This window comes from Panthera tigris, chromosome C1 (assembly GCF_018350195.1).
Source record: "Panthera tigris isolate Pti1 chromosome C1, P.tigris_Pti1_mat1.1, whole genome shotgun sequence".
NCBI lineage: Eukaryota > Metazoa > Chordata > Mammalia > Carnivora > Felidae > Panthera > Panthera tigris.
Window position 1 is genome coordinate 169,994,934 of NC_056667.1, and position 24,828 is coordinate 170,019,761.

At 35.7% G+C, this 24,828-nt stretch overlaps 1 pseudogene; it reads right to left on the bottom strand.

Moving 5' to 3' along the window:
- Nucleotides 1-18,774: 18,774 nt before the first annotated feature.
- Nucleotides 18,775-18,895, bottom strand: LOC122241578 (annotated as a pseudogene).
- Between the last annotated feature and the right edge of the window lie 5,933 nt (nt 18,896-24,828).

Here is a 24,828-nt window from a genome sequence, read left to right on the forward strand (position 1 = left end):
GGGAACAGGAAAGCAGTCCTACAGTGGAGGCGGGACCTGCCCACACCAAACCACGCCCCTCTGTGCATGGTAACTGCGTATCTATGGGAGCAATATTGACACTGACAGAACTAGTCACCCCTCCTCCAGACCAGCACAACCACCAATTCCAAGGCACCATCAGGTATCAGTCCAGCGGTTTTGCGATTTCTGATCTGATTCTTGGTCAGTTCTTTGTGTGTGTGTGTGTGTATACACATATACTTTTTTCTTTCTTCCTCTTATTTCTTCCCTTCTCTCTTCTGGTTGTTGGTTTAAGCAGACGTTTTTAATCTATTCTTTCTACACCTCTTCTGTATCTCCTTCTTCCTTATTTTCCTCTCTCTCTCTCTCTCTCTCTCTCTCTCTCTCTCTCTCTCTCTGGATTAAGGTGGATAGTTTCTCTGATTCTTTGCCTCATCAATTCTTTTCTCTTTTTCCCTGCCCCTGTCATTTTTCTCTTTGTATGGATTAAGGCTTCTTCCACCACCACCCCCTTTAAAATTTTTTATTATAAAACATAGTATCTGTATCACGAGACTTCCAGAAGAATAAGAGAGAGAGAAGGGGGCAGAGAGCTTACTTGAACAAATTATAGCTGACAACTTCCCTAATTTGGGGAAGGAAGCAGACATCCAAATCAAGGAGGCACAGAGAACTCCCTTCAGAATCAACAAGATTAGGTCTTCACCACAACATATCATAGCGAAACTGGCAAAATACAAAGATAAAGAGAGAAGTCTGATAGCATCTAGGGACAAACAGGTCTTAACCTACAAGGGTAGACACATAAGGGTAGTAGCAGAGCTGTCCACTGAAACTTGACAGGCCAGAAGGGAGTGACAGGAAATATTTAATGTGCTCAATAGGAAAAATGTGCACCTAGAATCCTTTATCCAGGAAGGCTGTCATTCAGAATAGAAGGAGAGATAAAGGCTTTCCCAGACAAACAAAAACGGAAGGAGTTTATGACCACTAAAACAGCTCTGCAAGACATCATAAGGGGGACTCTGTGAGTGGAATGCTGCAAAGACTACAAAGGACAAGAGGCATCACCATAAGCATGAAACCTACAGATAACACAATGACACTAAATCCATATCTTTCAATAATAACTCTGAATATAAATGGACGAAATGCCCCAATCAAAGACAAAAAGTATCCAGAATGGGTAAAAAAAACCAGATCCATCTATATGCTGTCTACAAGTGAGACTCATTTTAGAACTGAGGACACTTTCAGATTGAAAGTAAGGGATGGAGAACCATCTATCATGATACCGGATGCCAAAAGAAAAGTGGAGTAGCCATATTTACATCAGGCAAACTAGATTTTAAACTAAAGACTGTAACAAGAGATGACGAAGGGCATTATATCATAATTATGGGGTCTATCCATCAAGAAGAGCCAACAATTATAAATGTTTATGCCCTCAACTTGAAAGCACCTAAACATATAAATCAATCACAAACCATAAGCAATCTTATTGATAAGAATATGGTAATTGCAGGTGACTTTGATACTCTACTTACAACAATGGGCAGATCGTCTGGGCAGAATATCAAATAATGGTTTTGAATGATACAATAGACAGATGGACTTGACAGATATATTCAGAAATTTTCATCAAAAAGCAGAAGCATACATATTCTTCTCGAGTGCACATGGAGCATTCTCCAAGACAGATCACATACATCCCTCAATAAATATAAAAGAATTGATATCATACCATGCATATTTTCAGACCACGATGCTATCAACAGCAAGAAAAAATTTGGAAACCCTTCAAATGCATGAAGGTTAAAGGACATCCTACTAAAGAATGAATGGGTCAACCAGGAAGTTAAAGAACAAATTAAAAATATATATGGAATCAAATGAAAATGAAAACATGACAGTCCAAACCCTTTGGGATGCAGCAAAGGCAGACCTAATAGGAAAATACATTGCAATCCAGGTCTGTCTGAAGAAACAAGAAAAATTCCGAATACAAAACCTAAACTCATACCTAAAGGAACTAGAAGCAGAGCAGCAAAGAAACTACAAAGCCAGCAGAAGAAGAGAAATAATAAAGATTAGAACAGAAATAAACAATATAGAATCAAAAAAAGCAGAACAGATCAGTGAATCGAAGAGCTGTGTTTTTGAAAAAATAAATTGATAAACCCCTAGCTAGTCTTCTCAAAAAGAAAAGAGAGAGGACACAAACAGGTAAAATCATGAATGAAAGAAGAGAGATCACAACCAACACCATAGAAATACAAACAATTAGTAGAGAATACTATGAAAAATTATATGCCAGCAAACTGGACAACCTGGAGGAAATTGACAAATTCCTAGACACCTACATACTACTGAAACTCAAACTGGAAGAAATAGAAAATTTGAACAGACCCATAACCAGAAAAGAAATGGAATCAGTCATCAAAAATCTCCCAACAAATAAGAGTCCTGGGCCAGATGGCTTTCCAGGAGAATTCTATCAGACATTTAAAGCAGAGTTAATACCTATTCTTCTCAACCTGTTCCCCAAAAAATGAAAGAAGGAAAGCTTTTAGACTCTTTCTATGAAGCCAACATTACCCTGATTTCTAAACCAGAGATATCCCCACCCCACTAAAAAGGAGAATTACAGGCTAATATCCCTGATGAACATGGATGTAAAAACTCTCAACAAGATACTAGCAAATCAAATTCAATAGTATATTAAAATAATTATTCACCATGATCAAGTGGGATTCATTCCTGGGCTACAGGGCTGGTTCAATATTCATGAATCAATCAGTGTGATACATCACATTAATAGAAGAAAGGATAAGAATCACATGATCCTGTCAATAGATGCAGAAAAAGCATCTGACAAAGTACAGCATCATTTCTTAATAAAAACCCTAAAGCAAGTCGGGATAGTAGAAACATACCTTAACATCATAAAAGCCATATATGAAAAGCCCACAGCTAAGATCATCCTCAATGGGGATAAACTGAGAGCTTTCCCCCTGAAGTCAAGAACATGACAGGGATGTCCACTCTCACCACTGTTGTTTAACATAGTGTTGGAAGTCCTAGCCTCAGCAATCAGACAACAAAATGAAATAAAAGGAGTCTAAATTGGCAAAGAAGTTAAACTTTCACTTTTCACAGATGACATGATACTCTACATGAAAAGCCCAAAAAACTCCACCAAAAAGCTGCTAGAACTGATACATGAATTCATCAAAGTTACAGGATACAAAATCAATGTGCAGAAATTGGTTGCATTTCTATACACCAATAATGAAACAACAGAAAGGGAAATCAATAAATCGATCCCATTTGCAATACTATAAAATACCTAGGAGTAAATCTAACCAAAGTTGTAAAAGATCTGTATGCTGAAAACAGTAGAAAACTTATGAAGAAATTGAAGAAGACACAAAGAAATGGAAAAACATCCCGTGCTCATGGATTACAAGCGCAAATATTGTTTAAATGTCAATACTACCCAAAGCCATCTACACATTCAGTTCAATCCCTATCAGAATTGCACCAGCATTTTTCTCTGAGCTAGGACAAACAATCCTAAAATTTGTATGGAACCACAAAAGACCCTGAATAGCCAAAGTGATGTTGAAAAAGAAAACCAAAGCTAGAAGCATCATAATTCTGGACTTTAGCCTCTACTACAAAGCTGTAATCATCAAGATAGTATGGTATTGGCACAAAAAACAGACACATAGACCAATGGAATAGAATAGAGAATGCAGAAATGGACCCACAAATGTATAGCCAACTAATCTTTGACAAAGCAGGAGAGAGTATCCAATGGAAAAAAGACAGTCTCTTTAACAAATGGTGCTGAGAGAACTGGACAGCAACATGCAGAAGAATTAAACCGGACCACTTTCTTACACAAAACACAAAAATGAACTCAAAATGGATGAAAGACCTAAATGTGAGACAGGAAAACATCAAAACCCTAGAGGAAAAAAAACAGGCAACCTCTTTGACCTTAGACACAGCAATTTCTTGCTCAACACATCTCCAAAGGCAACGGAAATAAAAGCAAAAATGAACTATTGGGACCTCATCAAAATAAGCTTATGCACAGTAAAGGAAACAACCAACAAAACTAAAAAGCAACAGAAAGAATGGAAGAAGATACTTGCAAATGGCATGTCAGATAAAGGGTTAGTATCCAAAATCTATAAACAAATTACCAAACTCAACACCCAAAAAACAAATAATCCAGTGAAGAAATGGGCGGAAGACATGAATAGACACTTTTCCAAAGAAGACATCCAGATGGTCAACAAACACACGAAAAGATGCTCAACGTCACTCGTCATCAGGGAAATACATGTCAAAACCACACTGAGATACAACCTCACACTGGTCAGAGTGGCTAAAATTAACAACTCAGGAAACAACGGATGTTGGCAAGGATGTAGAGAAACACGAACCTCTTGCACTGTTGGTGGGACTGCAACCTGGTGCAGCTGCTCTGGAAACAGTGTGCAGGTTCCTCAAAAAATTAAAAAATAGAACTACCCTACAAGCCAGCAATAGCACTACTAGGAATTTATCCAAAGGATATAGGAGTGCTGATGCATAGGGGCACATGTACCCTATGTTTATAGCAGTGCTATCAACAATAACCAAATTATGGAAAGAACCCAAATGTCCATCAACTAATGAATGGTTAAAGAAGATGTGGTTTCATGGAATCTTGCCCTTTTCAACAATGTGGATGAAACTGGAGGGTATTATGCTAAGTGAAATAAGTCAGAGAAAGACAGAGATCATATGTTTTCACTCATGTGGAATTTGAGAAACTTAACAGAAGACCATGGGGGAAGGGAAGGAGAAAAATAGTTTCAAACAGGGAGGCAAACCATAAGAGACTTTTAAATACAGAGAAGAAACTGAGGGTTGATGGGGGGGGGTGGGCAGGGGAAAAGGGAAAGTGGGTGATGGGCATTGACGAGGACACTTATTTGGATGAGCACTGGGTGTTGTATGTAAGCAATGAATCATGGAAATCTACCACTGAAGCCAAGAGTACACTGTATACACTATATGTTAGCTAACTTGACAATAAATTATATTCAAAAAAGAAAAGAAAAGTGAGTGTGGACATCCTTGTCTTTTGTTCTTGATTTTACAAGAAAGATTTCAGGTTTTTACTGTGGAGTATGATATCAAGTATAGGTTTATCATGTATGGCCTTTATTATGTTGAGGTATTTTTCTTCCATACCCATTTGCTGAGAGTTTATATAATGAATAAATGTTGGATTTTGTCAAAGCTTTTTCTGCATCTATTGAGATCATAATTTTTATCCTTCACTGTGTTAACGTGGTATATTTTACTGATTGATTTGCATGTATTGAACCATCCTTGTATCTGTGATGGACATGATCCACTTGGTCATGATGGATGATAGTTTTAATGTATTTTTGAATTTGCATTTGCTAATATTTTTTTGACTGTAAACAAAATGAAAAGGCAACCTACTGGATAGGAAAAGATGGTTGCAAATGACAGATTTGATAAGGGGTTCATATCCAAAATATATGAAGAACACGTACAACTCAACATCAGATAAATAATTCCAATTACAAATGGACAGAGGACCTGAATATTTTTCCAAAGAAGACATACAAATAGTCAACAGACACATGAAAAGATGCTCAGTATCACTAACCATCTGGGGAATGCAAATGAAATCCACAATGAGATATCATCTCACACCAGTCAGAGTGACAAGTATCAAAAAGACATGAGGTAACTAGTTGACAAGGATGTAGAGGAAAGGGAACCCTTATGTACTATAGCTGGGAATGCAAATTGGTCCAACCACTGTGGAAAACAGTATGAACATTCCTCAGAAAACTAAAAGTAGAAATACTATGTGATCCAATAATTCCACTTCTGGATATTTACTACTCGTAGAAAACAAAAACACTAATATAGAAGGATATATACACCTCTATTGCAACATTATTTACTACAGCTACATATGGAAGCAACCTAAGTGTCCATCCATAGATGAATGGATTAAGAAGATGTGTGTGTGTGTGTGTGTGTGTGTGTGTGTGTGTGTGTGTGTGTGTGTGTGTGGAATATATACATAATATATATGGAATATTATTCAGCAATTAAAAAAGAAAGAAATCTTGCCATTTGCAACAACATAGATGGACCCAGAGGGTATTATGCTAAGTGAAATAAATTAGAGGAAGACAAATACCATATGATTTTACTTATATGTGGAATCTAAGAAAACCAAAACGAACAACAATAAAAATAGAAACAGACTCATAAATACAGAGAACACAATGGTAGTTGCCAGAAGGGATGAGGTTTAGGGAATAGGTAAAATAGGTAGAAGGGATTGAGAGGTACAAACTTTCAGTCATAAAATAAATAAGTCACAGGGATGAAGCGTACAGTGTAGGGAATTTGATCAATAATATTGTTATAATTTTGGTGAAATGGTAACTACATTTACTGTGGTGAGGATTTTGTAATACACCTATAGTTCTTAAATCACTATGTTGTATACCTGAAACTAATATATGTCACCTATCTTTCAAATAAAAATTTTTAAAAAGTTATCATTTAGCTATCCTAATTTTAACTAGCAGTTATCTTAACATAAATGCTACACAAAAGTTTAGACATGCATACGTTAGTAATTCAGAGAGGTTTTTCAGTAAAAATTATTGGTGTATTGCCCAGCTCTTATCTCCCTACTCACCTTCACAGTTTATCTGCTCTTATGTGCTCAGTCCAAGTCTCCATTGTCTAAGGGAAACCCCATTCTCCTTCCCATAGTTCAGAAACCTAGACCCGTGCATGAATGGGGAATTTTCCTGGCACTATAATGTTAGTTCAGGAATGAGCACATGCTTTTAAATGAGTCAGTGAAGTTCTAGGGAACGTTTACTAGAGGCTTCTGCCAATGATAACTCTAATATAAGAAGGTATTTATTGAAAAGGTGGTTTCTCTTTATCTCTGGACATTGTGTGTAGATATCAAATATCAATATGCTAAGGCCATTTTGCCACTGGTTGGAGAACAGAGGCAGTAGGCAGAGGAGGGTAAGGCTAAGAGGCTTCACGGTAATGGACTAGGAACATTTATTAAATCAAATCATGTCTGATTTTAACCCTATCCCTAGATTGTTTTCAAGCACATTAGCCAACAATTAATTGCCTTTTTTAAAACCTAGTTTGAGTTTCCTATTACTTAAAAATGATGTCCAAAGTGAAACATGTGAAAACATTTAACTTTTAAAGATATTTCCCAACACTTAGCAAAATAGTTTTTGATTGCTTAGTAAAAGGAATTTCTGAGGATGTACAATAGTGTTAATACTTGAGGGTAGCTTTGCTGCAAATCAAACTGAGGAAGCTGAAGTCAGGGGCCTACCTTTGCATCTACGTAGTTACAAAGCTCTAAGGATGGGGCGGGGCTGGCTTCATGAGGATGCATGTATAGTTGCACAGGTGCTCACAATCAGAAGAACCCCATGGTTAGCTTAATGCTCTGATGTCATCATCTCAAAAGTCATAATAGTTTTGAAACAGAGGGTCCCACATTTTAATTTTGCAGTGGGCCCTTAAAATTATATTGCTGATCCTGCAGGTGTTGGTGTGTAAGTCTTGTTCTAGGTAGAAAACAGATATAAGTCTTGAAAATAGCTTGAAACTGGAGTATCTGTTTTTCAAAGGTGTGGTTAATTGGGAAATGGCAAGAAATGTATCCTTGGGATCTTGGCTTGAGTAGTTGCGAAGTTTGGTTGACTGCTGATCTCAGTCATAGGGATATTCACATTCTTACCATGGAACCATTGGGCTCAGAGACCGAGATTGTGTAAGATGAAGATTTATCTGTGAAATGTATAGAAACCCAAGAAGGAAGAATCAGGTAGGCCATTAAATAATTATTTAGGATATATAATTTTGCAGTTGAGAGCAATCTACACTGCAGCATGGGAGAAGAAACTGAACATTGAACAATTTTACTAAATTTCTCCTTGCCAAAGACTCAGCTTTTCTAATTAAATGTCTATATATCTTTAAAACCTTATTAGTATGTTTACAGTTTTAAGTGGAGAAGATCAAAAACAGCACATTATGAATATTTTCCCATTCGTAACCTAAACTCCAGAATGTATGAATTTTACTCTATATGGTAAAAGAGTGACTGTTGTGTTGTATGGCAAAAGATGTGATTTATTAGGTTAAGGATATTGAGAGGAAAAAATGCTTATTCTTGATTTTACAGGTAAGCCCTAAATTCAGTCACATGTATCTTTAAAATAGACAGGGTGTGTTTTGGCACAAACACACAGTGGAGAAGGCAAGGTGAAGATGGAGAAGAAAGAGATGTGACCACAAGCCTTGGAATGACGGTAGCCGTGAGAAGCTGGAAGAGACAGATTCTCCCTAAAGCCTTCAGAGTGCAGTCTTGCTGACATCTTAATTTGAACTCAGCAAAACTGAGTTTAGATTTCTAGGCTTCTGGCTCCAGAACTGTGCAAATAAATTTCTGTGGTTCTGAGCCACCAAGTTTGTGGTGAGTCTATGTCAGCCACCGTGAACTAATATGGTATGCTATTACTAATGGTATATAATGAGGACATTTATTATCTAAGAAAAAGATAAATTATTGGTAAGAAGGCATGGTATGGCATGATGGGTAAATGAAAGGTATTGTTAAAAAGTCTATATACCCTATAGGAGGCCTGCACATTATTAAAAGTATCTAATTGAAAGTCCAGAATTTACCCTTAGCTTTGCTAAAGATGAAAAGTACTATGTTGTCAGCTGAGGGATCCAGTCCAACACCAGAAGCTAAGTGTGACTCATGGGCAGTGGCAAAGAGCTTATTAGATATGGTAAATGTTTTTAGGACAGCTATACAGGAAATTGATGGTTATTAATATTTAATGATTTATTTTATGCTTGCCAGACTACCTACCTGGGTATGGATAAGTTCACCCACAGGATACTTTTTTTGCTCTTGGAAATACTTTTATTGTCATGTGTGGGTAATGGAATTATTTTTAAAACATTTGGAACTGGGACTTTGTATTGACATAGCTCATCTGAAATATTTGTATCGGTATCCATTCTTATAATCTCAAAATACACATAATTGAATACTTACATTTCACTCTATTGCATCATGAATTTGAAATGATTAAGAAATATAATAAAATCATATATATGTATATATTGATATATATTTACATATGTATATGATATGTATATACATATCATATGTATATGATATATCAATATATATATAAACATACATAAATATATGTATATACTTATATTTATTATATATATTATTATATATAATGCATATATATGTATATATGTGTATATATATTTTAAATGGGCATGACAAGAAGTAACTCATAATCAGAAGAAAAATACAGGATTTATTTTCAACACTATGACAATTTATATAGCATAAATACCCTAGCCATTTAGGTGATTTTTCACACTTTCTTTTACACCTTATCAAATGTTTAATTAGTTAGTCTGTTCACTATGACACTAAAGTTGTTTCTGTGTATATTGCTGCAGTTCTATCAGTCTTTCGTTTTTTACGTTATAAAAATGTGAATTGAAAACTGAATGAGCTATAAGACAATAGGTTCAAGTAAATATCCACTTGATAATTTCCTAAAAGAAAAAAAATGGTAAGTATGTATTAAATAGCTAAAGAATATTGGCACCAAAGATAGCAGAATGAGCAAGACACAATCACTGTCCCAAAGCTCATAGAGCAATGGTTAGGCATGGGAGAAGTGGAGGGGATCAAACCAACCAGTCTAGACCCTGTCTGATGTTATTTCTTACCACACTTCTCTCATACCTGAGCCATATGAGCTTTCTTGCTTTCCGTCAAAGTATATCAACGATATTCTGAATCATGTTGGTAGTTGCCATTTCTTATACCTAGAATGTTCTTTTGTCGTGTCTTATGTCAGGTTCTTTTCAGAAGTAAATCCAGAGCCAAGGATTCAAGTGTAGGTAATGCCTTACTGGTAAGGAAGGCTCTGGGGAGAAGCTGCTCCCCAGTGGAGCATGAATTGCATCTGAACAAAGGATCTAGACTTTTGTATTTTCACACTATTCAGTCATTAGCTTTGGATGCTTGAGGGAGAGGTAGGGGTCAGTAAATATAATGTTCCAGGCACTTGGCTCTCTCTACCTAAGGAAAATACTCTAAAGAAAGTATGATATTGCAATTTATAAGAAATAGATATTTAATCTTCATCCCTCTTCCTGGCACAGAGTTCCTAAAACTCTTGGAATTTCCTGATAAAAATGATGAAGTTATCTTGATATACGTAACAAACCTCTTTGAACCACATCTGAGTTTATGTCAGTGAAGAGACTTTTGGAAAGTAATACTGGGGGCTGGTCACCAGAGTAACTAATGATGTGATTAGAAGAGTAGAACTTCCAATTTTACCTCCAACCTCCAGAGAGGGGAGAAGAGCTGGAGACCAAGTGAAATCACTAATGTCCAATGATTTGATCAATCATGCCTATGTAATGAGCCTCTGTAAAAACCCAAAATGACGGAATTTACAGAGCTTCTAGGTTGGTAAATATGTGGAGAATCAGAGTGGCTGCCCAGAGGGCAGGAAAGCTCTGTGTCCTTTCCTACATGCTTTGCCCTATGTATTTCTTCCATCTGGCTGTTCCTGAGTTACGTACTTTTATAATAAACTGGTAATCTTTTAAGTAAATTGTTTCTCTGAGTTCTGTGAGTCACTCTAGCAAATTAATCAAGCGGGAAGTGTGTGTACTGGGGGGAGGGGGAGACTTTGGAACTTGCATTGATGGCCAGTTGGTCAGTAGCAGGTGACAACCTGGATTTGGGATTGGTGTTTGAAGTAGGGGTGGATTGGGGAACATTCTTGTAGGACTGAGTCTTTAACCTACGGGATATGAGGCTATCTCCAGATTCATAGTGTCAGAACTGAGTTAATTGCTTGATGGTGTGGAATAAAAAACACCTTGGAATTGATGTCAGAATGGGAGAAGGTCTCTGCTCTGAGCCATATGTGGTAAAGTACTAGGAAGCTAGGATATGGACCCTGATTCAAGGACACCATGCATTTCTACAGGGTGTACTCTGTCTTGTTCCACGTCTCAAAGAGAACTTCTTTTACTCCTTTTCTGAAGATACCCACTCATACCTTTTATCCACAAAGTAAGGTATTGCTTCATGTTTTCATCATGGCACTTGCTAATCTATGGCTTTATATTATATACTTCTTTAAGATTCCATGTGTCTCTCCCGCCATTGTAATATAAGCTCTATGAGGATAAGACCTTTGTTTTGTTGACTGGTGTATATATAACATCTAGATCAGTGTGACAAAAAATTGTTTAAAATTGATTGTTGGGTGAATAAATAAATGGACTGGGGGTAGGTTCAATGTAGGAAGGATAGGAATAGTAAATAGCATATTTACTTTAGAGAGAAATGAAGGACCCCAAAGAACTATAAGTAACCTGACATGGGTAGAGTGCAGGATTCATGAAGTCACTTTTTCAGCTAACCATCCTTCTATCAAGAAATATATATTAAATATTTTGTGCCAGACACTTTTAATGCTCCTGTACTCAAAGCCAAAAAAAGTTCTTAAAGCTTAACCTTTAGTGGAACCTTTATTATCCACTGATCATTATGTTAATGCAATTTGCAAGGCAATGAGCACTACACAGGGGAGCTTTTGATAATAATGTATAACAGAGAACTAACCTAAGGTTCGGTATGGGTTGGTCAAGAAAGGCTTCCATGAAGAAGTGTCATTTAACATGAGTATTTTTACAAGTATTGAGAATAAAACAGTAAATGAAAAAAAAAAAAAACAACCTCCTCCTCTTTTAGACCTTGCATTGTAATGGGATTAAGGGCATAATATATATGCATAAGCAAATGTCACTGTGTAGCATATCAGTTGGTAATAATTACCATGCAGGTACACAAAGCAGAGGAGGTGAGAATTGGGGTCCCAGAGGGTGGACTTTACTTTATCATTTAATCTTATAAGAGAAGACTCATTGATTCCTTAACCTTAGAAGACTCCTTATTTCCTTTCTGTTTTCTCTTCAAATGACAGTTTGAAGACAGAAAAGAAATAAATAAACATTGCATGGTTGAAGGAATACATGGTAAAAGACCCAGATGTGAGGATATGCTTAATGTGTTTGAGGAAACAGTAACAAAGATAGTGTAGCTGAACTAAGGGAGAGGAGGAAAATGGCAAGAGACTGAGTCAGAGAGAAAGCAGAGATTTGTGAACCATTGCAATGGCTTTCGATTGTAGTCTGAGTGAAAGGGAACATTTTGAGTGAAAGGCATGATCTGATGAACTTAAAAACATTTTCAGGCTTCTGATTGTAAGTGGGGATTAGCAAAGAAATGTTAGAGCCAAGAGGAGTTGCTTGCTGATAGGTGGTTGCAGAATATGAGAAAAAGAAAGGAGTCAAGGTTACCCATGGGTTTTGGCCTGTGCAAGCAAAAGGAAGATGTGGCCATTTACTGAGATGGAGAAGGCCAAGTTTTCTGGGTAGACTTGAGGAATTCACTTTCAGATGTGTAGTGTGAGTCCAATATTAAGTTAAAAAATTAAAACTCTCAAAGAATCAAGCTTGATCCTTAAACCAGTAGTTAGTTAGGACTGCTAATACTGAAGTTTGGGGAAGAAAGCCCACCTGGGAGCAGTGTACCTCAACGACCAATGGGAGAAGGTAATGTAAGTACATCATGTTACTTACCACTTGATCCTTGTGCGCCAGAAATTAAATGTATGAGACACTTTAGACCTCTAGCAGGGTTCAGTTGACTGGCCTACGAATTGTGTCTGCAGGGGGCAGGCCAGGGCAGGAATTGTTGTTGAATTCCTTGTAGCTCCAAAACAGAACTGGTACTGATATTGGACTGATAAGCCTCAATTTTGTCAGAAACATGGAAACTCTGAGGCAGATCCAGTTTTAAAGAAGGAAGTTTTAAACAAGAAGATCCAGTTTTAAAGAACGAACCAGAAGTTTTGAAGGAAGTACAACAGGAGGCTTTTGGTAAAGCGTAAGTGGTGGGCATGGAGATGTTTATGATGTCTTACATAAAATTTTTTTGAAGTATTTTTTTAAAATAAGTTCTTTGAGATGTTTTCAGATATACACACCCTAGTGCGCACACATACATACAATGTTTTATTTTTTGAAAATTAGGCATAAGCAAAAGTTGCTGTAAATGTGCTTTTTCAAATCATATAAGATAAACAGGTTATTTTCTTGCCATTTCTCCACTTATTTTATTGTTGTGTTTTAATATATCTTAGTTGGGTCACTAAAAAATGTACCGTGTTTTTTTTTCTCATAATATAAAAAAAGGTCATATGTACGTGGATAAGCAGCAGTCTTCACCCAATTCTTGCTTTTCAGTGCCAACCGTATCTACTTTTCTCAGTTGTTTTCATCGTACACTTCTCAAAACATCTAGATACTAGAATTCTGGTGCTCTTCCTGATATATCTGATTATTAGCTACATAGAAAGCAAATTATCTTGTTTATATAATACTCTCACCTTGCTTTCCTTTAATTCCTAATAATTTTTATTGCTATTTCAGTTTCTTAACTTGTCTGTCTTCAGAAAAAAAATCTGAACATTTTTATGCTGTGTTTGACGAAGTCAAGACCGTGTCTCTTGAAGCCCACTCTCCAAGAAGGGGTTCTTGACACAATGATCTTCTGTAACTGCAAATACATGGTTAAAATGAGGTTTAATTCATCCCATTGGAAATAAAGAGATTTCCACCCTCCTCCTTTTACTTAGAAAATTTACGTTAGAACACCTGTAATTGTTAAGTACTCTCTCCTCTCCTTGAAATGAATACAGATTCTTTTGTAATATAAATAAGCCCTTTGTAAACTCATGACCTAGGAATGTCTTAAAGACAGAGGTCACATTTTTGAAACGTAATCATCAGTATTTCTATGCAAAGGTGGGAGCCTAACTTCAGTAAGCACCTTGCTCCAAATTGCAAAATGATCTCCTGCCATAAAGATATGAGAAGTTTGGTTTTCCTCTGGATAATGCCAATTAGCTAACACAGATGGTCACCAGTTAAATTTAGGAGATGAATTATGCATTGCAAATGGTGGTGTCACATCCTCTCTCTCTTGAGGACTAGTTACTGTTTATCTTGATAACTTGCATGCAATAGGGTATATAAGAAGCTATATAAGGTGAGATTTTTTTTCTGTTTTTTGGAATCTCTTAGTGGATTGCCTGCGGTATGTATCACAGTTTGTTTTAATACTTAATAACAAAAGTAATTTCTTTTTCTACTACCTTTGTGGAGAGGTTTTTGTTTTGGGAGAAGACTTTGTTCTTAATTGTATTTTTCAAAACTTCTTGTTGAGGTTTCCTCCCTCCTATACTTTATTTCTGTTATATATGAGCTTACCCCTATATTGTGAGGGTTGATAACATTTATGTTATGATGATCACAATTAAGTCTTCCGTGCTTTGTACATTAGTTCATTATTTCAGTCAACATTCTATAAACAGTGTTTTCATTATTGTGATCATGCAAATCCTCTTCACAGCAGAGCACAGATCTTTGTGCTTAAGAATAGTTATCTAGGGGCGCCTGGGTGGCTCAGTCGTTGAGTGTCCGGCTTCGGCTCAGGTCATGATCTCGTGGTCCGGCTCAGGTCACGATCTTGCGGTCCTCAGTTCGAGCCCCGCGTCGGGCTCTGTGCTGATGGCTCAGAGCCTGGAGCCTGTTTCGGATTCTTTGTCTCCCTCTCTCTCTGCCCCTCCCCTGTTCATGCTCTGTCTCTGTCTCAAAAATAAACGTTAAAAAAAAAATTAAAAAAAAAATAGTTATCTGGTATTTTAAATTGCCATTTCCCCCCTATTTATTCATAACCTCCAGTTTTTCCAAATTCCCCATTCAGTCAGTTTTTCAGGTTTCTCTCTGTCTTCCCTTTTGGGGCTCTACATTTGCCTGCTCTGATCTGACTGCCACAGACCTGCTGCATGGCCCTCAACCTGGATCATGTCTTTGCTGTTTCTCCTGTCCTCTGGATCCCAAGTTTGCATCTTTCTAGTTTACTTCATCATTTTATTTCTGGATTTCACTGGTAAGCATGTCTAGGAGGCAAATCTCTTGAGTCCTTTCATGTCAGAAAGTGCCTTTATTCTAACCTAATATTTAATTTATGCTTTGGTTACAGGTTCCAGATTAAATATAATTTTCTCTTAGATCTTTGGAAGTATCCGCCTATCTCTTTGTAGCATTCAGTGTTTCTTCTGGGGCAATCATTCACCTTTGTAGGTGATCTGTTTTTTTATTCTTGGGAAGAATAAACATTCATAACTCTGTTCTTTGAATTCTCTCCAGTGAGTTTACCATTTGCATTGTCTTTAGTCTGCTTCTTTGTTCTTTCCTCTGGTCTGTTATATTTGATTTTTAGTCACTAAGAAGTAATTTATATTCAGGAATTATGGCTCTAAGTGATTAAAGCCAGAATTTTCCTGGTATTCAGCCTGGCTATAAGAGCAATAGAGTCATATCTTTTAAAAATACTAAAATCAGTTTCATTTTTTATCACTCATTTTTTTTTTAATTTAAAAAAATTTTTTTTAACGTTTATTTATTTTTGAGACAGAGAGAGACAGAGCATGAATGGGGGAAGGGCAGAGGGAGAGGGAGACAGAATCGGAAGCAGGCTCCAGGCTCTGAACCATCAGCCCAGAGCCCGACCTGGGGCTCGAACTCACGGACCGTGAGATTGTGACCTGAGCTGAAGTCGGACGCTTAACCGACTGAGCCACCCAGGCGCCCCTATCACTCATTTTGAAGTAGCTAGAAATAAATTCTTAGAGTCAGAATTCAGAGCATCTAGTAGGGATAGCAGAGTACCTGCACTTAATTTCCCTTCCTTGAAATATCTGAAATAGAAAAAAGCACAGCCCACAGCCCACATACTAAAAAAATAAGAAACAATCACACTGTCCAATAGACTATAAAGAATATTTATTAGAGACTGAAATTTAGACTAAATCATTGAGATTTGGCAAGCAACTCCCAGATCCCACCATAGCATAACCTTGTCCAAAAGAAAGAGGCCAGAAAATAGTATCTATAAGTACGCACATATGCACACACATACGAAGACAAAAAGAAGAAAAAGCAAGAAAAGGAAAGAAAGAAATGTAAGGTTCTAGTGGTGGACCACCAGAAAAAAAAGATAAATAGCATGGAGTTGATGTAGTGGCAGAAGAAATGTAGCAATGTGAAACATAGCCGTGAAGCTTCTGACCGCAGTTATGTATGCAGAAAACTCTTGAAAATTACAAAAAAAAAAAAAAAAAAAAAATCCAAAATGCATATAGCCACTTGGATCTAGAGTGGCCTCCAGCCTGTTAAAGCTGAATTCTGAGGTGAATGCCTTTGAAACGGCATTCTTAGGACAAAGGAATAAATAGAATTTAGTGACAAAAGATGGGAAAAACAACAACAACAAACAAACAAAACCCAAGTGGAGCTGCTCAGTTTACTTAGCATATCATTCTGCTGCCCCTGAGCAAATAAATGACTCAAAAATTATTATAAACCAACAGTCTTCTGTCCTACAACTCAAATTCCAAAGACACAGTTAAATCAGTGCCCAGTAATAAAGTCAAGGATACTTCAGCTTCATTTTTCATGGGAAACACAGTCATACAAATAAAAGTAATAGAAAGTATCCAAATCAAATTTGCCTATAATTTTAAGAAAATTAAGGAAGATAACATAAGCAAAAGGTAGGTCTCATCCAGACATTTTGAAGTATATAGCTACCAAAAATCAAAGTATACTTTTAAAAATCGTAAGGAAATTGCAAAGTGTAAATTTTCAGGAATAGAAGAGAAATTAGGAGAAGGTTGCTTGGTTGCCTCGGTAGGTTAAACGTCCAACTCTGGGTTTCAGGTCAGGACTTAATATTAGGGTCGTGAGGGGCGCCTGGGTGGCGCAGTCGGTTAAGCGTCCGACTTCAGCCAGGTCACGATCTCGCGGTCCGTGAGTTCGAGCCCCGCGTCGGGCTCTGGGCTGATGGCTCAGAGCCTGGAGCCTGTTTCCGATTCTGTGTCTCCCTCTCTCTCTGTCCCTCCCCCGTTCATGCTCTGTCTCTCTCTGTCCCAAAAATAAATAAAAAACGTTGAAAAAAAAAATTAAAAAAAAAAAAATATTAGGGTCGTGAATTCAAGCCCTGTGTTGGTCTCCACACTGGGTGTGGAGCCAATTCAAATAAAAAAAAATAAGAGTAAAAACATAAGGGCTACGACAGAGGAGATTTAAAAAATGTCAGAAAAAAAGGAAAGGATGACACATTAAAGAAACAATGACAGGAATCAAAACATTATTAGGATCTGTCAAAAGCAGGATTGTTAGCAAAGACAGTATTTGAGAAATAATTTGGTGGAAAATAATGGAGATAAAAGTTATTCCAGAGAAGCTAATAGAAGTAAGAGCCAGAAAATGGTTAATCAATATATACATACTTGGCATTTGTAAAGAAGAGTATAGAACAAATGGAACAAATAAATGAAAATTTGGAAGACATCTTATGTAAAATAATTAAATCAGTACTTGGAAGTGTTTATATACTAATAAAATAATTAGAAAAAATAGTGAGATTATGATATATCCTGGAAAATGGACTGACTTTTGAGAAAGAATCCTGAAAGCATCCAGGAAGAATTATTATATCATCTGGAAGAAAAATATCATGGAAAAATTTAATAGATAAATCACACTTCAAATAGATGAAACATAGGTTATATAATAAATGGTGTTTTGTCAAAGGTTAATCATTCAAAGAAAAATATTGAATTCCTGTTTTACTTCCCTTAACAAATATTAAAAATGGATGAAAATTACTTCTAAAAATGAAAATATAAAAGACAGAATAAAAAAAGTTGAGCAACTTTGCAAAATGACTGTTAAATTATAAAAGACCTATCATGAGAAACGGTTGAGCATTTGTTTTTAAAAAATTAAAGTTCTATGCCAAATGTAGTGCTTGAACTCACAACCCCGAGATCAAGAGTCACATATTCCACCTACTAAACCAACCAGGAGCCCCTAGGTTGAGCAATTTTTTATGAGTATTTTGTGAGGGATTTAAGTGGGGCTCTTTAAATACAGTGTAATAACTGGAAGCTAAAAGTGAAGAAATAGATTTGATGAATGATAGAAACTTCTGTAAACAAATTTAGTAGATTCACAGAAATGCTATCTGCCTCACACATGACACAAATGTATTTTCACAAATAGATGTAGAAATCTTGCAAATAAAAGTGAAAGATAAAAAACATAGAAAAGCAGTATTCATGAGTAAGACATGGGAGAAGAAATATAAATGACTGGGCAGCATACAATTTTTTAGCATCCTGCATGTGGCCAGACTAAAGAGCAGAGAACAAACAGAGGATCTCATGGGAGTTTTAGGGACCAGAGATGGCTCAAATACTATTTCTGCCAACATTTTCTTTTCCAGAATTGGTCACATGATCCCATCCAGATCCATACAGCTGCAAAGTGTAGTCTTAAGTATGTGGAATAAAATGCAGAAAAAGGCAGAATAAAAATGCATGTTTTTCTGAAAATATAACTTTTTTTTTACATGTCATTTCATTTTAGGCATTTATTCTTGGGTAATTCTACATATGAATAAGGGGGTAAATAAAAAATACTAGAAATATAATTTTTCATTTTATAAACGGGAGTAGTTTTTATTAGGCAATAAGCCTTAATATTCCTACACTTGATCTTAGCCAAAAGGCCGAGAAGCGATAAGCCTTAATATTCCTAAATTCTGGTACACTATATAGCAATTTAAAAGATAGAAATTTAAAACAATAAATCTATATGCTCTGACATAGAATACAGATAAATTGTTGAGAAAAAATAATTATGAAGCAATGTATACCATATGATCCCATTAAACTAGGATTATAGACAGTGAGAGGATCACTTTTACAAATTTAGAATTTTGTCAACTTTTTTTCCCTTTGATGACATCTTTTTAATGAAAGTCTTTATGATTACTTTGTAGAAAGTATATATGAAAACTAGTCTAATTCATTCTTTTCACTGTGGTCACCATCAAGAGTATGATAATGTTTTTGATGATATAAAACACTTTGTTTTAGTTCATTTGAAATTTGCATGAGGAAACCAGAGAAAATATTTTTATAATATATAAAAGAGATACTTTTAAATTTGAGAGAAATAAAATGACCTTCTTGAAGTCCCATGGTTACCAAGTGGTGATAATTACCAGCTTTATGAGCTGCGAATATGGGGAGTGCTTTGAATAAAGAATTATTGTCAGTCATTTGTTAAGCAGCTATAAATGTCCATTGATTAAAATCTTCGGGGTTTTAGATATTATAATCAGAAAGATATTTCTGAAAAAAAACACAAAAACTATATATCAAAATTAGATTTTGGTAGTTGCAATAATTATATCCCTAACCCAACCCAACTTCTGGGGAATAGGTACAGGACTCTTAACTTTTCTAAGGATTGGGCCCTTCTGGCCTTAGGGTTTTTAAGTTGCTAGTGTTAGGAGATACCGTGCTAATTATTTTTATGTATTTTCGCCTCTACTAAAACATGTCTTTTAGGTAACTCAACATTTAGAGATGAAAATCCTGTTTGTACCAGGTTCATAGTTTTCTGTCACTTTTTAACAATTTCATTCTTTGCTGGGACCCTACGTCTGTCGACATCAACATTCTATCATTCAGAGCCTTTTAAGTACCTATTTGCAAGTGACATTACATTCGATGCTTTTCAGAGTAAGTTAAAAGTAATGGAGCTTGCGTTTAAGGAGTTTAAAACAGAAGATGGAACAATAAGAGTGAAAATTATTGTCACAAAAAAAGTGAGAATTATAAATTTGGGAGGATTACAGTGTTCAAATACAGAAAAAGGAAAAAAAGAAAAAAGAAAAACAAAATCCTTGCTTTTAACAAACTAGAGGCTTTCAGGACATTAGGCTACCAGTCTAATGCTTCAAAGTTGGAGGGGGGTGGGGAAGATTTTGAAAGCCTATTTTCCTTAATGTATGCCAAACTGAACTTGCATGGGACATTTATTCCTTATGTGTAACTGTGTCCTAAACTATTTCAATCATTGACAGATCTAGACAACTATTCACTAGCTATTTTAAAGCTAGAAAGTTTTCTGAAGATATGATTATTAGGTAGAATATGCCTATTCTGGTTGCTGAGAGAGTAGATGTAATTCTGAGGAGCCTCACAACTCCGGAGCTGTCTACTTCTTTCAGCTCTGCCAAATTCATCCCTCTCCATGTGATCAGCAAATTGCCACTTGTGCCTTGCCCTGTACTTTACTAAATTTGATAATAAGGCTATTTCACTTCCAGCTGAGATTTTTGCCAATTACTTAAAAATATTATCTCCTCAAAAAATCCTGCTATTTTTAACCACACAACTTTTCATACTTGAATAATTAAGAAAAAAAAATTCAGAGATAATTCACTTGTATTTTTGCTGCATTTAAAAATGCATTTTGGGGAGTTGGATTTTTCCAAGAGTAAAAAGAAAAAGCAAAGGTAGTGATTATTAACTACTTGCCTGCTTTTTTTCTTTTTTCAAATTGTAGCATCATATATAAAAGATCTTCCTCTAAACAGTGATTTTTTTTAGATGTTTATTCCCCAGCAAGATTTTGGGGTTATTTTGAATTTAGCCTAGTTTAGTGGAGTGATTCACAAGCTTTCAGACAGCTCTGGACTAGGTTATCCATGGATCAGCAGTTGCTGTAAAGAAAATACTTCTACCTTGAAGAATGAGGTCAAGGTATCCTGAAATAGAAATGGAAATGAATAAAAGCATACATTTTAAAACTGTGCCAGTCATTAAATATTTTTTCCAAATACCATTTATATTTTTGGACCGTCTTCCACTGACACCTCTGTTTATGTGTAACTCAGTGTAGAATTAAAACAAAATGTTTTAGTGGTTTATTATTATTATATGTATATTTCTAATTATATGTCATAGTTTCTGAAATTAATTTTAAGTAAGGTTTGAATTTATGACTTATTTATTTTTATATTTATTGCATATGTTACTTAATAGTAAAGGGATAATTAAGTCTTGAGAAGCCAGATGTATGGGATGTCCTCTTCTAGAAACTTACCAATTAAAGAGTTCAGTCTACAGCAGTAGAGCTGGAAAGGGGGCAATGTTATAGTCTCTTGGACCTCAGATGATCTAAGATCTAGATTCTCAGTAAGAATAAGATCACCCTCAAATAAATAAAAATTGGTTCTTGGAGAGGAATGTTATTACAATGGTATGTGGCCATCTAAAGCTCAGTTGTACCCTACAAAGTTGTATTTCTCAATCTTTAGTTTTTCTCATGGGATTTTCTTGCATATCACATAAATTGCACTCACATTGAGTTCTTGGAAGATGTACAAAATGTTTGCAAGATATTGCTACAAAATTGTAGTGAATATATGGCTGCAACCAGAGGACTTTATCTCAGTCATTTGCTCAGTATAGAAATCTTATATGAGAGGTCACTTTCCATTGCCTTTTGTCTGCTACTGTCTGCATTATGGATCGGGTGGTTTATGTTTGATTCGCAATGGTTTTGTGTGTATGGTTGGTTCTGAAGATTAAATAAAAAATAGTCTATATTTTATTATTTAATTCTACATCCATAATCAACCTAGAATTCTGTAAAGTACTAAAAAGAAAAAGGAAAGCTGTAGTATCTGAATGACTGTCAGACTGTCAGCTAATTATTTCCTCATATAAAGCAAAAGTTAAATGTTCACTAAAAGTAATTTTTAAGTAATTATTTAGTTTTTCTACTGCTTATTTTGCTGGAAAATAAGTTTTGAATTATTAATTTTAAATTCTTCTTACATTGCTATTATGTATTGATATATGCTCCTAATTTGCATATATAATTCGATATAATTTCCTTAAGTAAATGATTTACATTAAAAATTACCATAAACAGTATTAAGTTAGTAGCCTTTCCAGTTTTAAATTTTTACTGGAAAAATTTAGTCATTCTTATTCTGCAATGTATAAAAAGATTATCCATATACTTATTCTTTTTTATGTACAGAGCTCAGATATTTTATCTGACATTATATCAACAAATATATAATCTATCTATTGTAAAATATCATGGGGATAAATTAGGAAAAAAATGGCTATAAAGGCTACTATGGAAGGTAATATTGAAAAAAAAACGGTTGGGAAACAGTTGAGGGACCACAAGCATTAGGTATTAGTTCCAGGCACAGGGAAGGTCTTAGGTAACATGGAGTATGTTAGGTCAAAATAAGCACTGTACCAGATTCCATACTGTGGAAAAAACAAAGTAGGAATCAGTAAAAAAAAAAAAAAACACACAAACTAAAACCACTGAAATCTGAGTAAATTATAATAATTTCAAGGTAAACTCAGTAATGGTGAGTAAAACCATGTAAAAGTGGACAGGGATTTCTGTGTCTGGATTTAATTACTCTTGATGTTGATGACTCCCAAATGTGTAGATTCCAGATCTCTTTGCTAAGCTCCAGACTAACCTTTTAGACTTTGATGCCTTAGAGATGTTTCAGATTTGGTTTATCAGAAAACTTTCAAACTCTAAGATTGAACTCTCTTATGAATCCTTTCCTCCAACCCCTTCCTCCCTTGTTCTTTACCTGACTTTTCCATCTCAGAATTTTGCAGAAATATTCAACCAATTGCTTAAACCAGTGACTGGGTTGTTTAGTGTCTTTGACTCTTTTTGTTAATTCATTCCCATAAGAAATTCAGCATATATTTTTGTTGTCTTAATACTTGTCTCAAAGATTATCATCTCTTTCTTGGTTCTCAAAAGAACCAACTACTCTCCCTTTCATTTTCATCTTCTTGCAATCATTTCACCATTAACAATCAGAGTAGCCTGAATACAATTTAACATTCACTGTTTAATTTTTTCATTGGTTTTCACTGTAAATAAAGCCAATCCTAATTCCCTACTATGTGCTGTGAGTTCCTTCCTGATGTGATCCCTAATTATCTCCAAACTCTTAGCTTGCTACTATTCCTTCTTACCCCCAGACTGCAGGCAAACTGTTTTTCTTTCAGTTCCTTGCATAAAACCAGTTCTTTGTGGCTTTAGGGCTTTTGCTCTGGTTGTTTGCGCTGCCTGGGATATTCTTTCCTGCCATGCTTTTTGTGGAAGTATCCAATTTTGCCCTTGGAGTCTCAGCCAGAAAGTTACCCTTCCAGACTACCCTATTGACAAAGGTTCATACTTTCACTCTATTCTTATTTTGTCTAGATTGGCATCCTGTTCTTTATATCAGTTACCACAATTGGTCATTTTTGTTTACTTGTTTACTCGTTTTTAGTATATGTCCTCCACTAAACTGTGAGCTTCCTGAAAGCAGGATTCTTTTCTTTGGCTTACTTTGCATCACTAGAGCTTAGCTCCCAGTGTGTTCCATAGAAGAAACCAATAAATATTTATCAAAAAACATACTGTGCATACAGGGACTGAGGGTTGTATATCCTGCTTCAGGAAATATTGTAAAAAAGAGTTTGGATGTGTAAAGCATCATTGACTTATCTGAGTTGCTGCAGTTTTATATATTTATTTTTTAACCTTTTTAATTAAATTTGTTCTTTAAAAATTTTTTTTTACATTTATTTATGGTTGACAGACAGAGTGAGACAGAGCACAAGCAGGGGAGGGACAGAGAAAGGAGGAGACACAGAATCTGAAGCAGGCTCCAGGCTCCGAGCAGGCATTCAACACAGAGCCTGATGCAGGACTAGAACCCACAAACCGTGAGATCATGACCTGAACCAAAGTCAGTTACTTAACCAACTGAGCCACCAAAGCACCCCAAATTTATTTTAATTTCATTATAATCCACAGTATTACATTAGTTTCAGGTCTACAATATGGTGATTCAACAATTCTATATGCATCACCAGTGCTCATCATGACAAGTATATCCTTTAATTTCCTTCACTTATTTTCCCCATCCCCCCACTCTTCTCCCCTCTGGTAACTATCAGGTTGTACTCTGTAGTTAAGAGTCTGTTTCTTGGTTTCTCTCTCTTTTATTCGTCTGCTCTTTGGTTTTTTTTCTTAAATCCCACATATAAGTGAAAACTTAGGGTATTTGTCTTTCTCTGACTGACTTACTTCACTTGTCTTTAACTCTCTAGCTCCATCGATGTTTTTGCTAATGGCAAATTTTATTCTTTTGTATGGCTGAATAATATACCATTATACATACATATATATAATATTCCATATATATATATACACACACACATATATATATACACACGTGCACGCGCGCGCGCGCACACACACACACACACACACACACACTACTACTTCTTTATACATTCATTTATTGATGGACACTTGAGCTGTTTCCATAGTTTGGCTATTGTAAATAATGCTGCAATAAACATTGGGATGCATGTGCCCCTTTGATTTAATTTCTTGTATTTTGGGGGTAAATACCCAGTAGTGCAATTACTGGATTGTATGGTAGATCCATTTTAAAATTTTTGAAACTCCATACTGTTTTCCACAGTAGCTGAACCAATTTGCACTCCCAGCAACAGTGCACAAGAGTTTCTATTTTTCCACATCCTCTCCAACACTTCTTGTTTCTTGTGTTTTTTTGTTTTTGTTTTTGTTTTGCCATTCTGACAG